Consider the following 11,483-nt stretch of genomic DNA (forward strand, 5'->3'; position numbering starts at 1 on the left):
ATCTCTATAGACACTGTGAATCCCCACACATAAAAGTATCCGATCAAAAATTTGTACTCCTTAAACATATGCAGCGTTATATGTCAACTGTATCTCAATCAAGCTGGAAAAAGTAAGAAGCATAAAAGTAAAATTTAAAGTGTGGAGATACAAATATATATAATTTTCCACATACACACACACAAATGTAAGCAACAACCTATACTGTTGGGGGAAATAAAGTGAGAAGAACAATTATTAAACTTCCTTACTACCTACAGCCACGGACAAGTCCTTGAAACAAGCAGAGTGACATTCCTCTAGGGACTCAACTGCCTTGATGTTAATACTTTGCTAAGGGCAAAAGGCAATCTTAACCTAAACTCCCCCACCTCCCGCCACCCCCTAGGATCCTGTGAGTCTGCTTTAACACATAAAAATTCCTTTGGAAATTTCCTTTATCTCTAAGAACCCAAAGATAACTGTTGGCAATCATACTCCAAAGATATGACCCACTGATATACATCTGAACAGTCTCATGACTAAGGTTTCATTAGATGGTGATAAGTGACATTTTCCCAACAACAGCTAGCCTTCTTAAGGTCCTGGAAACTTTACTTCCAAAATTCTTTAGAGACTCACGCTCTTCCTAACCCCCTCCCAACATGAAAGTATAAAATGGGCCACGCCTCATGACCCCAGTGCAACTCTTTCTGCCCATGGGTCCTGTCACCATGCTTTAATAAAATCACCTTTTTGCACCAAAGATGTCTCAAGAATTCTTTCTTGGCCATGGGCTTCAAACCCTAATGTCTTTCCTACATCAGTAGTCCCTGCAGTACAACGTTCTAATATTTTTTTTCATATTTCTACAAGTCTCATGTTCAAAGCACAATATTACTGAAAGTATTTCGAAGTATGGTAGGAGATTTAAAAAAAAAAAAATCATCCTTCCAGGTAATGTTGTCCAGTGACAGGAGTCTCACCGTGCCCAGAATTCACTCAGGTTCCTTTGAGCCTGTTCTTGAGGAGACCCCAAAATTGGCCTTCATCCTCCCTTCTGACAGTCATGCTAGCTTCAGGGAGAATTCTGCTAGGTCCTCTCCACCCTACCCGCCGCCAGATCCCATCAGGTTTCTCACCCTCACCCTGAAAGGCTCAGCACCCCCTCACTCCTTGGCCTTTAGTAAGAATCATGTTAGTTGGGTTTCTGGAGAATCCTCAGCAACAGACCTCCTCCCTGTTGTCCTGGCCTGTGTATCCCCAGCTGTCTTTACTGTATTTCACATTGAGAGGGATCTCTCTCCCCTCCTGCAAGACCTCTGTTACAATAGTCCTGTGAAGTCTTTCCACTATAACAAGTGTCAGAATGATCTTTTATTCCTTAAGAACAACCGTTGCTCAAGCTCCTAATTGTATAAAATGCCCCAGCTCATCTAGAGTCCGCTAGTGAGATTACTGTGTTCAGAAACAGGACTTGAAATTCTGCACCCTGTCAGAGAGCCCGGTCACTGTCTTTTTGGGCGCCTAGAAATAAAATGTCATCGCACTGGACCTTGAATACATATAAATGCAGGTTTATTCCAGGTAACCAGTGAAAACACACCCGTTTTGAAACTCTGCTTTGTCATTTCTTCTCCTCCTTCTTCCCCTTTTTTTTAATGCACTGGGATTCTCAAATCACAAAAAAAGTAGGGGAAAGAAAAAAAAAATGGAAGTGGCCTGACTGTGCTGTCGCAATACTTGTCCTGCCCGCATTCCGGGCACTTCTCCTTTCCAGAACCTGAGCGCAGCTGCATCTTAGCTGGGGAATCTCAGCAGGCCTGACCTGGCCCCTGCCCCTGCCTCTCTCTCTGTCTCTCCCTCTCAGGACTCTAAGCAAACCCGGCTTCATGGCCACTGGCCCCTGCAGTCCCAATACCTGCCTTCCACGCTCCAGGCCGGTGGGGGTGCCTCCCAGCTTTGCCTGCTGCTTGCTGCCACTGTCTACTGCTCATGGCTGCCAGAGGCACTCTCCCACCCTCACCCCCAAGCAAAGCAAGGATGGAGAGGCATGCACAGGCCTGGAAAAGGAGAAAGTTCCTCAGGGAAGAAAGAGCGCAGGAGGCCTGGGAACAGCCAGCACAGAGAGAGGACGGGATGTCTGTGGAAGATGTCTTTTGAATGAACATGAATGTCGCTGCTTGCAGGGGTGGAAGAGGACAGGAGAGGGAGTATGTCTGGCATACAGGGATTATCGTGAACTTTTGTGAGAGAAAAACGTCCTGTGGTTGCAACAGCCACCAGTCCTGAAATCTGAATCCTAGAAGTCTCCCACACAGCTCCCGGAGAGCACCCCTGTTTCCAGAAGGGACAGGATGTGACTCCTCCTCCAGGCAGCCCTCCAGCGACCCTCTTCCCCCAGCTCCCTTCAAGGAGCCTGCAGGAGCCAGCGCATGCTTCACTGGGAACTTGGACCAAAGGCTTCATGCGCCCTCCTGAGCACCTGCGCAACTAGTGAACTCCTGCACACCCTCTCCACATCCTGTCCAGGCTGTGATCCACCCCCCGCGTGCCCCTTCCTGGGCTCCTCTGTGCTCACAGATCTGGAGTCCTGTTCAAATCAAATCCCTGCTCTGCACCCACTGAAACCCTGAGCCGGACAGTGCAGAGCCCCAGTCCTGGCAGGCCCTCCCCTCCGTGCACCCGTGCCTTCCTCACCTCCTTTTCCCGCCTCATCAACACCCAGTCACAAGAAAGGCTCGTGCAAGCCTGCAGCTGTACAGAAGTGAAGAGACATCGGAAACCATCCCATCTAATGCTCTCCCTTTAACTGAGACTCAGGCAAGGTTGGGGGCGTTTGCGTGCTCAGTGTTAAAACGTCTAAAGCCCCAGTTCTCCACGTGTTTGGCCTCAAGGACCCTTTACATTCCTCAAAATGAGAATCCCAGTGGGCTTTCCGGGGAGCATCCCATCTACCAATACTTACGGTGTCATAAATCAAAAGGGAGGAAAATGTTAAGTAATTGTTAATTTGTTTTAAAATAATAATAAACATGAGAACTTAAGTTTTCTTAAAAATAACTGTTTCCCATGACAAAAAAATGCCTCATGAGAGAAGTGACCTTTTACATTTGGCACATCTCCTGAAATTCTGATTGAGTGGAAAACAGTGAATTCTCACATCTGCTTCTGCATTCTGGCTGTTGCAATACCATACATCGCAGAGCCTACTGAAATTCCACTGCACCCTTGTAAGGGTGAAAAAGAAATGTCTGAATACTATTATGAAAATAGTTTGAACCTCGCAGACCCCCTGAAAGGCTGCCAGGGGTCAGGAGGTTTCCCCTACTGCATTTTAAGAACTGCAGGTAGACATCTGGAGTGTCTCCCAAACCTCTCTCTTCTGTCTTGACATCCTCTGATGCTATTATGCATTATCATGTCATCTATTTATTTATTTTTTAATCAAAATTATTGTTAGAGCTTTATAGAAAAATCTGGAGAATATGTTTGGGATGACTGGACTGAAAAGAGAAGTTGCATAAATCACCTCAAAAAGATGTCCGGTTTTCTCTTCACAGAACCCAAAGGAGAATTGCGGAAGTTGGGCTCCAGCATTGCTCTGGGCAGTGGACACAAACTGTCGGTGCCAGCACGTTCCCCACTGCTTGGCTCTGCACACAGGAGCTGCTCTTTGGGCACTGAAAGTTCTTCCCTATGGAAACTCTACATCCTGATGCACTCCAAGGGTGGAAAACACTCCTGCTGTCTTTGTAATTTAACGGTGGTTAGTGGTTTAGGCTCCTGCAGCTAGGACCAACCAGGGAGTTGAGGATATTTTGCCTTCAGTCCATTAGTAGGGAGCCCACAAAGGTTGCTGCAGGGAGGAGAGCCTCCGTCCTGGGACCCACAGAATGAAGAGGGAGAGCTGCAAATCTGAGTGCTGCCTGTCTCCCTCCGCCTCTCCCTACCTCTTAGCTTCTTTGCCTCTGCCTTGCTCCATCTCCTGCCGGAGCTCTCTGCTCCAGGACTCAAGGAAGGTGCTCTTTTCTTCCAGTTTTAATCCAGATATGAGGAGTACAAATGCAAAGTTTCTGAGCACCCACAAACCCCTGGATCTGGTAGCACAACAAAAGACCAAAAAAAAAAAAAAAAAAAGGCAGGGTGAGTAGAGAGAGACTTTCCGGTGTTAAGAAATTGGTTAATCTTGTGGAGTGTTGGTGGAATTGTAAATTAGTACACCCATGAGGGAAAACAATAGGGAAGTTCCTCAAAAAATTAAAAATAGAGCTGTCATATGAGCTAGCAATTCTACTTCTGGGTATATATCAAAAGGAAATGAAATTCATGCTGAAGATGTCTGCACCCCCCTGTTCATCACAGCATTATTCCCAGTAGTCAGGCCATGGAAACAACCTAAATGTCCATCAACACATGAGTGGGTAAAGAAAATGTGATATATTCAGACATTTTAAAAAAGGGAAATCCTGCCATTTGCAAAAATGTGGATGGACCTTGAGGGGATTATGCTGAGTGAAATAAGTCAGATAGGAAAAAATTAGTACTGTACAATCTCACTTATATGTGCAATAAAAAAAAATCATGCAGAAGGAGATCTGATTTGTGGTTACCAGAGGCAGGGGCTGGGGTGTGGGAGAACTGGATGAAGGTGGGACAAAGTACAAACTTCCAGGTTCCCCATTATTCAATAAATAAGTACCAGTGATGGGACGTCCCTCATGATGACCAGAATTAACACAGCTCGATGATATGCTTGGAGTTGCTAAGAGAGTAATTCATGTAAGTTTTCATCACAAGAGAAAAACACGTTCTGTTTTCTCTTTTGTATCTATACGTGATAATGGTCTTGACAGTCATCTCATGATATAGAAGTCATTGCACTGTCCACCCTAAACTTAAATAGTGCGTGTGTCAACAACGCCCAGGTAACACTGGAAAAAAAAGGAACTGGTTAATGTCATTCATTAATATTAATAGGACAAAAAAGCACAAAAACAATCACATGGTCATCTCCATGAAAGCTAATGATACATTAATAAAATTCAACATCTTTATTGATTTGTTTTATTGACCTATTTTTGATTTTTAAATACTCTTTGGGGTGCCTGGGTAGCTCAATTGTTAAGTGTCTGCTTTCAGCTCAGGTCATGATCCCAAGGTCCTGGGATTCAGCCCAGCATTGGGCTCTCTGCTCAGCAGGGAGCCTGCTTCGGCCTCTCCCACTCTCTCTCTCTTGCTGTGTGTCTCTCTGTCCAATAAGTAAATAAAATCTTAAAAAAATAATAATAATAAAGAATAAATACTCCTTAAAGTAACAGTCATAGGACCAAGTACATGCCATGATGATAAGCATATCTACCACCACTTAGCTATGGATGGGATTGATAGGTTGGAGTCCTAACTCACAGAAGGTGACCTTGTTTGGAAATTGGTTAGTTGCAGAGGTAGTGAGTTAAGATGAGGTTGTGCTTGAATAGGGCAGACCCTTAGTCCTTAGATGAAGGACCCAGGCACATGTATAGCTATGGGAGAATGCAGACAGACAGCAGAGGGACACAACTGCAGGCCAAGGGGCACCAAGGGTTGCCGGCAAACACTGGAATCTAGAAGAAGCAAAGAAGGGCTCTGTCCTGGGTGTCCAAGTACGTGGTCTTGTCAACACCGTGATTTCAGATGTCTGGCCTTCAGAATGAATAGATGATAAATTTCTGTTAAGTCATGTAGTTTGCAGCACTTTCTTATGGCGGTCCTAGCAAACAAATATGCCCCCAAATGTCAACCTCATGCAGAATGGAAAAACGCAAGGAGTATCCTAATTACACGTGGGAACAGGACACGTCTACCCATGATTATTTTTAACCCTGGTCCAGAGGTGGTGACCTGCAGTCAGGTAAGAGAAAAATGGGCACTGTAAAAACTAAACAGAAATATCGAGTTGTCATTCTTTCCAGACCAGGTGATTGTTTCCAGAGGAACTCTAACTTCCTTTCCAGAGAATTAACCCAGAAATTGTTAAGAAGCAGGAAAGTTAGAATTTACAGCTGAACACAACCTGCAGAAATCAGTATATTTCATGTATATAAGCAAATCAAAGGTAAAAAGGAAAAAAGTATATCTATAACCGCAAACAAAAGAACAAATACCAAATAGGTGAAACGTATTTAAGATGTGCATAAGGGGTGCCTGTGTGGCTCAGTCGGTTAAGCCTCAACTCTTGGTTTCAGCTCAGGTCGTGATCTCATGGATCACCATCGGTGACGGTGTAAGCCCCCATCGGTCTCTGAATTCAGCAGAGAGTCTGCTTGAGGTTCTCCCTCGCTCTCTGCCCCTCCCCACCTCCGCTTGCACATGTTCTCTTTCTGTCTCTCTAAAATAAATAAATGAGGGCACCTGGGTGGCTCAGTCTCTTGAGTGACGGCCTTCAGCTAAGTTCATGATCCTGGAGTCCCAGGATCAAGCCCTACATTGGGCTCCCTGCTCAGTGGGAAGTCTGCTTCTCCCTCTGCCCCTCACCCTGCTTATGCTTACTCTCTATCAAATAAATAAATAAAATCTTTTAAAAATAAATTAATACAAATAAATGAGATGAAATTCATTAAAATAAAAATTGATTAAAATAAATAAAAAACTTTTAAAACAAAGAAATGTGCATTTTGTATCTTCATGTGTATGTTCATTTCAGCTTTATTTATGATGGTGAAAAAACTGGACACACCTTAAAATTCCAATAAAATGTGAATGGTTAAAATTTATGGCACTTCTAAGTAATAAAATGACTATAGCTATTAAAACTCAGATTGACCAAGTATACAGGGAAATGCTTATTTTGTACCATTAAGGAAAGCATTTATATTAACTAGTATAATCTCAAATATTTGAAAAGCTGTACAAGACATTAGAGGAATGTTTATAAATACTGTAATAAAAATGAACTTTTGGGAAGACATTTTTAATGATTTTTTTTCCTGTTCTGTTCTATTTTTCTATACTTTCCAACTTGTCTAAAATGAGCATTTTTTTAATATAAAGTTAAGAAAAAATAAAGAAAGAAAAGTGCTAATACTATATGAAGAGACATGGAATATAGAAGGGGATTAGAGAAAACATGAGCCCCCCCTCAGCTAGCAGGACTCAGGACCCTAAAACCACCGCTCTTGCCAAGTCAATCTCCAGGGTCAATAGTCAGTAGGTTCTGTGCATGAGAGATGGGGACACACAGGATTTTATGAGCAAAGAGAAAATGCTGCAAAGAAAGAATGAAGAGGAAAGATTAATCCCTCTGGACACTAAAACATTTTAGAAACCTGAGCTGGCATGTCGGTAGGATGAGAACATCTCCATCCCCTGCAGACACTGAATTTGTTCACATGGTGCCTGGGGGCACCCCACGTTGCATTTGTTTGTGTCTGGCTTTCCCGCTGGATGTTGATGTCATTAGTTCCAGTGCATCAATCTCTGCCTCTCCAGTGCCCAGAGGTGCTTCACCAGCCAGGAGCGCTCAGACTCCTGCTCTGCACACACGCCCTCCTGCCCTGTGCAGGGCCCTATGGGCGAGGGGAGGGTGGGCACACCTCGAGGCCGGAGGGCAGTATCCGATATTACTGTGCCTCTGCAGGAAGGGATCCCTCACTCTCCAAGTCGTGCTCCCGGTCAGCTCCCGGTCAGCTCCCAGTCAGCTCCCAGTCAGCCTTGCAAAGGCCAAGCCAACCAGCATCCCTCCCCAGCCAAGTGCCTGCCCAACATCTGCAGGAGGACAGACAGCACACCCCACCTCCACATCCCAAACATCCCCGCCACCCACAAAACTGCTGTGGTGCCTCCAAGATTCCACACACCCATGTGTGTCAGTGAAAGCTCCTCTAACCCACCTCACTCCATAAATTCCAAGGGTCCTAGAAATTCTATGTCAGGAGACAGGACAAAGACCTAATGTACATTTAACACCACACACTCACAGCCATCCTGTCCGGCATGCATCATGAAGGCTCAATACTTCCATTCTATCAACAGGGATGCTGAAGCCCGGGAAATGATCACAGTGTGCACCACAACACCTGCTTTGTGTAGGCAGTGGTCCTGTGCATATGGCAGACAGCATTCTAAACTGGGGTGTGGTACCCACACAGTCATGCATACACTGTGTGTGAGGTACCATGCTGTAATCTAGACCACTGTGCATCTGTTTATGTATTGCACCGTAGAGCACATCGATCTGATGTTTCATTCCCACAGGAACCTTATTTGGTACCATCAGTGGACAAGTGAGCAAACCGTTCTGCAAAGAATGTCGATGACGCGCAGAAGCTCACACTGTGTGGCTGGCAGCCCAGCTGCTAATGTGCACTTGCTGCCAACACTCCCTGAAACCAGGGGAATTTGTCTCAGAGCTGTCAGTCACCACACTTCCAGGAATCTTCAGTGCTACAGCATTCTCTCCCTACTTCAATTGGAAATGGTTACCCCCAATCGGCTTCACATTTCCTAGATTCTAAACATTGTAGACGTTTAGACGTTAGAAGGTGCCATAAAGTTTGGTTTTTTTTTTTTAAGATTTTATTTTTTTATTTGTCAGAGAGAGAGAAAGTACAAGCAGGGGGAGCCGAAGGCAGAGGGAGAAGCAGGCTCCCCACTGAGCAAGAACCTGGATGCAGAACTCAATCCCAAGACCCTGGCTGGGATCATGACCTGAGCCCAAGGCAGCAGCTTAACCGACGGAGCCACCCAGGTGTCCCAAAAGATGCCATACTGTTAAAACATCAAATGATGCAGAATATTATTTGTGAAAATATTCTCATTTTATACAATAAATTATTAACATCCAAGGTGTGTAAAAACCTACTAAAAATAAGCCAGCAAATAAGCCCTATTGGCTGTCTGTTGCCATGTGTATAACAAGGGGCTATGAAGAGTAAGCATGGGTTAAATGGGTCTGTGCCTCCCGGATGTGGGTGTGACGGGGTTCTGGCTCTGGGTCTGGGTCCACTTCCAGGATCCACTTCCAGGCCCGCTCTCCGCCACTGGCAGGAGACCGCAGTTCTGGCCACAAGCCCTCCCCCACGCCATGTCTGCTCCTATATAGCTGCCTCCCCAGAGCAAGGATGGGAGAGACTGAGGAAGACAGCACAAGTGGGCAGAAGAGTGCAGTCTTCTGTCACCTCAGCTTGGAAGAGATACACCATCCCTTCTGCCAGGTGCTGCTAAGGGTCACACAGATAAACCCTCCTGCAATGGGGAGGGACCACCAGGGTGCCCCAGCAGCAGAACATGGAACAGGAGCCGCCTTCAATGCTGGCTGTCAGCGACATTAAGATGGTTAATCCATAGAGAGATGAGGAAATGCAAATAACAAGAAGAACCTACTCCTCACCTGTCAGATTTGCTAAAACTTTAAAAGTTTGATATTGTCTATCACTGACCACAATATTGGCAAATGGTGCACTTTACACCTTGTCTGGGAAGCTTAAATTGATTTGATTTGATTTGATTTGATGAGAGAAAGCACAAGCGGCAAGGAGCTGCAGAGACAGAGAGAGAGAGAGAAAGAAGCAGGACCCCCACTGAGCAGGGAGCCCCACAGGGGGACTACCTCCCAGGACTCTGGGACTCCATCCCAGGACCCTGGGATCATGAACTGAGCAGAAGGCAGATGCTTAATCAACTGAGCCACCCAGGCGCCCTGACATCAGGCTGGCGCTTGGCAGGAAGAGGGGAAAGTTGGGGGTGGGGGGTGCGGGGAGAGGAAAAGGAAGGAAAGGATAGCACAGAGACTACCCACCCCGCGCTGCAGGGAAGCTCGCTGCTCCCAGGGTCGGTGTGCGGCCGCGCTGAGTGGGTGGGCCTCAGTGCGCGTGGGCGGTGGAGCGCTGGTGAGTTCCGGTCGAGCGAACCTCGGGGCGTCTCTAGCCAGTCGCTCTGGCCATTCAGATGTGAGGAACCCTGTTAGCACTGCGAAGGGAGCCAGCCCCCCGGGTTCCCAGTGCAGCACTTCCCAAACCACCTTTCCAGCCGGCAGATTGGTGAAAGCGCAGTTTTGAACCCGAAGGCCAAAAGACCCTCCGGCACCTTCTCCGCTCTCTGGCGGCTACGGCAAAGGAAAATTGGTGGGCAGGTTTACCTCCGTTACACTCGGGTGTGCACGGATGCACTTATGCAGGAGTCCTGCGGGTAACGCTTGACCTTGCAATTTCTATAAGAAATAAAATAAAGGGGCGCTTGGGTGGCTCAGTGGGTTAAGCCTCTGCCCACGGCTCAGGTCATGATCTCAGGGTACTGGGATCGAATCTCGCATGGGGCTCTCTGCTCTGCAGGGAACCTGCTTCCTCTCTCTCTCTATCTCTCTCTGCCTGCCTCTCTGCCTACTTGTGATCTCTGTCTGTCAAATAAATAAATAAATAAATAAATAAAATATCTTTTAAAAAAGAAATAAAATAAAAACCGGTCACCATTACACCGCATGTGTGCACCCCAGCGGACCAGCTGTGCCCTCGCGTTCTGCTCAGCACCCGCGCGTCTGGAGCCCCTCTGCAGCCTGAACCCCATGCAGCACGGAGGGACGAGCCCTTGTCACCCCGAACTTCGTCTCGTCTGGGAGGACCTCTGGTGGTCACTCCCGGTGGGGAGCGCCCTGATTCCCTGAATGTCTCAGGGTAAACTTCCGCGGAAACTGCAAGGAAGTCGCTCCGCGGAGACAGGCCAGGAGGCACCGAAAGGGGGCTCCAGGGGATCTCCCGGGTGAGGCAGGGCGCACAGGACACTAACTTTTTTTTTTTTTTTAAGAGAATTTTTCGATCTTCAGCAAGCCACTTTATTTTTAGAAGAGTGCCCGATTGCTGATAAGCAGTCAGCAGGCATTGTGCAGGAAGCTCATAAACTACACGCCCCACTCCACTGCCAAGGATACGGGTGCGCGCATTGGCCTTCGCGTTCCTGGAGAGCCCACGACTGTGCAGGCTCCCACCTCGCCTCAAGTCCAGGGGTGTGTGTGGGCAGAGATGGACGCTTCGGGCTTTACAGCCCCTCCCTGCCTGTCTTTTGTTACCCATTAAAGTACTGCGCTGGGGGGGGGTGTGAAATGGATGAAGGTGGCCAGAAGGTGCAAACTAACAGGTACCAAGTAAATCCTGGGAGTACAGGCCCACTGCGTTTTGAGAAATGGAGATTGACATGCTCTCCCCGTGTTTCCTACTGGGAAGGCTCGAGGGGCGACCAGGAATCAGCATTTTCCTGGCACACGATTGGGATACAATATAGGTAACCCCACAGACTGCTCTTTAGGAACTCGGGGTTTAATATGGCTACTGTCTTTCACGCGTTTTTAAATTGAAAGCCAAAAAACTAATTTCACACTGTATTTATGTAAGTGCAAACGCGTGTATGTGTCCAATGAGAACAAATTTCCGGGACTACCCTGACTCTGAGGAGAAAAAGCAGCTCCCTCCAACATCAGAACTACGCCTCTTGTTCCAAGAGTTGAAGAACCACAACAAAATTCCTTACATTCT

The sequence above is a fragment of the Lontra canadensis genome, unplaced genomic scaffold (assembly GCF_010015895.1).
Source record: "Lontra canadensis isolate GAN:19392208 unplaced genomic scaffold, GSC_riverotter_1.0 scaffold190, whole genome shotgun sequence".
Taxonomy (NCBI): Eukaryota; Metazoa; Chordata; class Mammalia; order Carnivora; family Mustelidae; genus Lontra; species Lontra canadensis.